Genomic DNA, 6,757 nt, shown 5'->3' with positions numbered 1-6,757 from the left:
CTGCCTGACATAAGGTCATAAACAATGGTCAAACATCAATGAATCCCCATGAATTACAGGTATCTGGGAAATAAGTCAAGTTCATGACTCTCCCTCGGTTCAAATAAATTTATTCTTTCCCATTGCGTTACCCCGACAGGAAAACCTACTCCCACCACCGAGTGTGAACACAAGTCGGGTTTGATGCTGGGATTCCCAACAAAACCAACTGTTTCACTCTCCACCTCACCACACTTTACAGTTACTGCCAGGGCCACTTGTAACGGAACTGTTTTAGTAAAATGCATTATAATCAGTTCATAGCACAACCCAGTCAGCACTGCACATTTCAACCATATATTCATTTCAAATGAAGATACGGGGTATGGGGTGAGATTGGGGACGTGGGATTAGGTTTGATACCTGAGCAAAAAGGCAAAGCAGAAGCAAGAAACTGAATCATTCTGAGGTGTATTTCTCTTTAGTTCTATGTTGGGAATATGACTGGCTCCCTGCACTTCTCTGTTGAAGCAACACAACTCTGTGGCACATAATCTTTCTGGATATTTTGCAAATGTAGGAAATCAACAACAACTTGCATTTATGTCTCAATATGACACCTACTCACATTTCTAGCCTCATTCATGATCCTGCCATGTTTATGCTCCTAATTTCTGTGCCAGTCAAGACCTAATTCATTAGAATAAATTCTCACTTACCTACCTGGTCCAACAGTATGAGATTCACTTTATCTATCCATCCATCTGACAGTTGATTTCATTTTTTTACTAAGTATAACCTATTTATTCACAAGATCTTTTATTGAATTTTAAAAGTGACTTTTCGACAGCTGATATATCTGGTATCCCTTACTTTGGAGTGAGAAGGATTTACAAACAGTGCAGAATTCATACTCCATACAGTTGTAGAATCATTTGGCCTCTTTGAAAAGTAAAAGCAGAAGAAACCTCCAAAAAAGGAACAGGCCACCACCCAAACCAGTGGCAAGAGGAGGCTACCGTCTGAGACAGATTACGGCAGCTCCTCCTCATTGGACGAGGAAGGACCGGAACGACCGCACCTGCAAAAGAAGCGGCAGAACTCAAAGGAGCTAGAAGATAAAACCCCCCATCTCTGGGGCACTGGAAGCTGTGATGGGCCTAGCGGACCCCAGCTCCAGGACACCGAGAGCAACCAAGCGTCTGGCGCACTCCAGCTCCAGGAAGCCGGGAGCAGTGATGTCTGTGAGGAGGAACAGAGGGGAAAGACACCAACAGCAGAGGACAACCCAAGCCTTGCTGCCTACAAGACTCCCCCGATGTCACCTCAGTGGAACAAACCCCCCCCCCCCCCCCCCCCCATTAGTAACCAGGAGGGGTTTCTGAGCCCAACGAATGTGAAATAGCTTGCGGACACTATGGGTATGCAGGAACATACCCAAGGACTAGGACGGCAAGGACACCTGGTGTGGGAAGAAACACCCAACTTTAAAATGGATATAAAGATTGCTGCGATTAATGTACGTAGTGTTAAATCCACTACGCAATGTGTTTCAACCTTGAACTACCTCGCCAAGGTCAAGGCCGACCTGTTTCTGCAGGAGTGTGGAATACTGCACATCAGTACCTACAGGCAATGGTTGCGATGGTGGTCCCACGGGCCATCGATCTGGTCAGAGGGCAAGGCGCTCACGTTGTTGCTGTATGTGGCGCAGGTCAGGCCTATACACCACTCCTGCGCTGTGGCAGCCACCCGAGCCATTTTCCACATTATCTGGAGATCCAAAATAGACCGGGTCCAGAGGGACACGATGTTCAAACCTCTGGATAAGGGCGGGAAAAATTACCCAACGTCGCCCTCATCCTGATGACCACCTTCGTTTGCGGTTGCATCAAGCTGTGCGTAGAGCCCCAGTACGCAAACACTAAGTGTCACTATGTGCTGAGGTTCTATCTGTCCCCAGTGTCGCGAAGGATGGGTCTGGTTACATTGCCGCGTAACGCTCCATCCAATTGGACCATGCCGTACCACCTATCCTTTGTGGGAAAGTTTCTGCAGGAAAACACCTTTGACCACCAATCCATCAGGCAGTAGTCTGCATGGAAAGTCCTCAAGGCCCTACGGGAAAAAGAGATGGTGGATCCTGTCGGATGGTTCCCCGAGCAGACTGCCAAAGTCATTTGGCAGAATGCCTCGTCACCAGAACTTTCAAACCAACACCAAGACAGACGTAGTTTGGCTGATGGTGAGAAGGGCCCTCCCCGTCAGATCCTTCCCGCACGCCCAGAGTCACACCCTCTCTACACGCTGCCCTCGAGGTGGCTGTGGTGGGGAAGAGACGGTCGCCCACCTCCTTCTGGAATGTGTCTTTGCAAAGCAGGTGTGGAAAGAGATGCAGTTGTTTTTGTCAAGGTTCATCCCAAGCAGCTCCATAACACAGGTGTCTGTTCTCTACGGGCTGTTCCCAGGGACACACACCAAGATAAACATCAACTGCTGCTGGAGGACCATCAATTCAGTGAAAGACGCTTTTTGGTCTTCCCGAAACTTGCTGGTCTTCCAGCACAAAGAGTTGTCCATGACCGAGTGTTGAAGACTGGCATATTCCAAGGTCCAGGACTACATGCTGAGGGACACACTAAAGCTTGGGGCAACCGCTGCAAATGTTCAATGGGGAAAGACCACAGTGTTAACGTCCTCCTGCCAAAGTGAACTGAGGGGCTGGACCCATGGGAAACCCCTCTGGCTGTATACACCAAATGTGGGTTTACTGTAAAATGTACATGGCATGTAAAATGGAATGAAAGGGTTGTGAGGCAACTCACTCCTGTATTGAAGAAAACTGATTTCCTTTGCACTTTTGGAATGTCAACTTGGTGCTGTTTTGAACTGTGTTGTCATGTTTTTGTTTTACAGATTTTTATGAATAAAGTATATTTTTGGGAAAAAAGGAAATGATGGAAATGCACAGTAACCCATTTGGACTATGTAAAGAGGGAAGACAGGTTGATGTAATCAACCCTCTATCATACCTGTCTTATGCACAGATGCTTTGTACTCCTTACTGACAGAGGATTCAAGAACATCTGAGATAGTGCAAGTGGGAAGAGGGGGTGAACGTAGATGTAAAATACTATGAACAAATTAAGTACATAACTCCTTGCTCTGTTTCTCTGGAATGGTGTCATATTTTGTTGTTTATATTTTAAGATATTTCCACATTCTGTTCCCTAGTCCACTTGGTTTATTGGCTGAGCTCTGTTACTCGTGTTCACCTAATACAGTGGAAGATATAGAAGGGCGAATATATTGAATTATTGGAGTAAGTGTTGGAGTGATGCCTGAGAGTCTTCTGTGGTGTTGTTGAGCTGTGGATCAGCTCCTGGTGATGAAGTCTTTATCAATCTGTCTGCCCACTAAAAAGTGATGGGATGTATCTTGGGAAAGTCAGCAAGCATTTTTCTCATTGCCTTTATCTATCACATGAGAAGCCATGAGCATCAGGAATTTACACTTTCTCAGTTGGTTACAGTTTATAATTGTTAGTGACAAGTTGTCAATCAGCAAACATTTTTAATTCCACCTCCCGTCACACCCCCGCCCCCCCCCCACTGGGCGGCACAGTGGCGCAGTGGTTAGCACCGCAGCCTCACAGCTCCAGTGACCAGGGTTCAGTTCTGGGTACTGCCTGTGCAGAGTTGGCAAGTTCTCCCTGTGACCGTATGGGTTTCCGCCGGGTGCTCCGGTTTCCTCCCACAGCCAAAGACTTGCAGGTTGATACGTAAATTGGCCATTGTAAATTGCCCCTAGTGTAGGTAGGTGGTAGGAGAATTGAGGGAAGGTGGGGATGTGATAGGGAATATGGGATTAATGTAGGATTAGTATAAATGGGTGGTTGTTGGTCGGCACAGACTCAGTGGGCCGAAGGGCCTGTTTCAGTGCTGTATCTCTCTCTATGATCTCTCTCTCTCTATAATCTCACCCCGCTTTTGCTCCACTGTTACAGAACTAGAGAAGTCCACAGCACAGCATGTTTGTTAACAATGGTGTTTGTGCCAGCCACCGCTCTGATCTCTCTGCTATAGACCTGCCTGCATCTCTTCCATTTCAGAAATTTCTTTTAACCGATATACTCCATGTGATAAAACATTACATGCTGCAAAACGCTAGGGGGCAGGCAGTCTGTGGCTATCCCCCTGTGGCTATCCCCCTGTGGCTATCCCCCTCTCTAACAAGTATACCGTTTTGGATACTGTTGGGGGGTGGTGGCCTATCAGGGGAAAACAACAGCAGCAGCCAGAGCAGTGGCACCACGGCTGGAACTGTTGTTCAGCAGGGAGGGACAAAGCACAGAAGAGCAATAGTTATAGGGGACTCTATAGTCAGGGGCACGGATAGGCGCTTCTGTGGACGTGAAAGAGACTCCAGGATGGTATGTTGCTTCCCTGGTGCCAGGGTCAAGGATGTCTCTGAACGGACAGGGGGCATTCTGAAGGGGGAGGGTGAACAGCCAGAGGTTGTGGTACACATCGGTACCAACGACATAGGCAGGAAGAGTGATGAGGTCCTGCAGGGGGAGTTTGGGGAGTTAGGTAGAAAGTTAAAAGACAGGGCCTCTAGGGTTGTAATCTCGGGATTACTCCCTGTGCCACGTGCCAGTGAGGCTAGAAATAGGAAGATAGTGCAGCTAAACACATGGCTGAACAGCTGGTGTAGAAGGGAGGGTTTCAGATATCTGGACCATTGGGATCTCTTCAGGGACAGATAGGATCTGTACAAGAAGGATGGGTTGCAACTAAACTGGAGGGGCACAAATATCCTGGCTGCGAGGTTTGCGAGCGTCACTCGGGAGGGTTTAAACTAGTGTGGCAGGGGGGTGGGAACCAGAGCAGTAGGACAGCAGGTGAAATAACTGAGGGGGAACTAGTAAATAAGGCCAGTAAGACTAAGAGGAAGAGCAGGCAGGGAGATGTTGCTGAGCACAGCGGGACTGGTGGTCTGAAGTGCATTTGTTTCAATGCGAGTATAACAGGTAAGGTAGATGAACTTAGAGCTTGGATTAGTACTTGGAACTATGATGTTGCTATTACAGAGACTTGGTTGAGGGAAGGACAGGATTGGCAGCTAAATGTTCCAGGATTTAGAAGCTTCAGGCGGGATAGAGGGGGATGTAAAAGGGGTGGGGGAGTTGCATTACTGGTAAAAGAGACGATCACAGCTGTACTGTGGGAGGACACCTCGGAGGGGTTATGCAGCGAGGCAATATGGGTGGAGCTCAGGAATAGGAAGGGTGCAGTCACAATGTTGGGGGTTTACTACAGGCCTCCCAACAGCCAGCGGGAGGTAGAGGAGCAGATATGTAGACAGATTTTGGAAAGATGTAAAGGTAACAGGGTTGTAGTGGTGGGTGATTTTAACTTCCCCTATATTGACTGGGACTCACTTAGTGCTAGGGGCTTGGATGGGGCAGAATTTGTAAGGAGCATCCAGGAGAGCTTCTTGAAACAATATGTAGATAGTTCAACTAGGGAAGGGGCCAGACTGGACCTGGTATTGGGGTATGAACCCGGCCAAGTAGTCGACGTCTCAGTAGGGGAGCATTTCGGGAACAGTGACCATAATTCCGTAAGTTTTAAGGGACTTATGGATAAGGATAAGAGTAGTCCTCGGGTGAAGGTGCTAAATTGGGGGAAGGCTAATTATAACAATATTAGGCAGGAACTGAAGAATGTAGATTGGGGGCGGCTATTTGAGGGTAAATCAACATCTGACATGTGGGAGTCTTTCAAACGTCAGTTGATGAGAATCCAGAACCGGCATGTTCCTGTGAGGAAGAAGGATAAGTTTGGCAAGTTTCGGGAACCTTGGATAACGAGGGATATTGTGAGCCTAGTCAAAAAGAAAAAGGAAGCATTCGTAAGGACTGGAAGGCTGGGAACAGACGAAGCCCTTGAGCAATATAAAGAAAGTAGAAAGGAACTTAAGCAAGGAGTCAGGAGGGCTAAAAGGGGTCATGAAAAGTCATTGGCAAACAGGATTAAGGATAATCCCAAGGCTTTTTATACATATATAAAGAGCAAGAGGGTAACCAGGGAAAGGGTTGGCCCACTCAAGGACAAAGGAGGGAATCTACGTGTGGAGCCAGAGGAAATGGGCGAGGTACTAAATGACTACTTTGCATCAGTATTCACCAAAGAGAAGGACTTGGTGGATGATGAGTCTAGGGATTGGAGTGTAGATAGTCTGGGTCATGTCGTTTTCAAAAAGGAGGAGGTGTTGGGCGTCTTGCAAAGCATTAAGGTAGATATGTCCCCAGGGCCTGATGGGATCTACCCCAGAATACTGAGGGAGGCAAGGGAAGAAATTGCTGGGGCCTTGACAGAAATGTTTGTATCCTCATTGGCTCCAGGTGAGGTCCCAGAGGACTGGAGAATAGCCAATGTTGTTCCTTTGTTTAAGAAGGGTAGCAAGGATAATCCAGGAAATTATAGGCCGGTGAGCCTTACGTCAGTGGTCGGGAAATTATTCGAGAGGATTCTTCGGGACAGGATTTACTCCCATTTGGAAACAAATGAACTTATTAGCGAGAGGCAGCATGGTTTTGTGAAGGGGAGGTCGTGTCTCACTAACTCGATTGAGTTTTTTGAGGAAGTGACGAAGGTGATTGATGAAGGAAGAGCAGTGGATGTTGTCTATATGGACTTCAGTAAAGCCTTTGACAAGGTCCCTCATGGCAGACTGGTACAAAAGGTGAAGTCACACGGGATCAGAGGTGAGC

This window comes from Heterodontus francisci, chromosome 7 (genome assembly GCF_036365525.1).
Source record: "Heterodontus francisci isolate sHetFra1 chromosome 7, sHetFra1.hap1, whole genome shotgun sequence".
NCBI classification, from domain to species: domain Eukaryota; kingdom Metazoa; phylum Chordata; class Chondrichthyes; order Heterodontiformes; family Heterodontidae; genus Heterodontus; species Heterodontus francisci.
Note: the sequence above shows the minus strand (reverse complement) of the source record.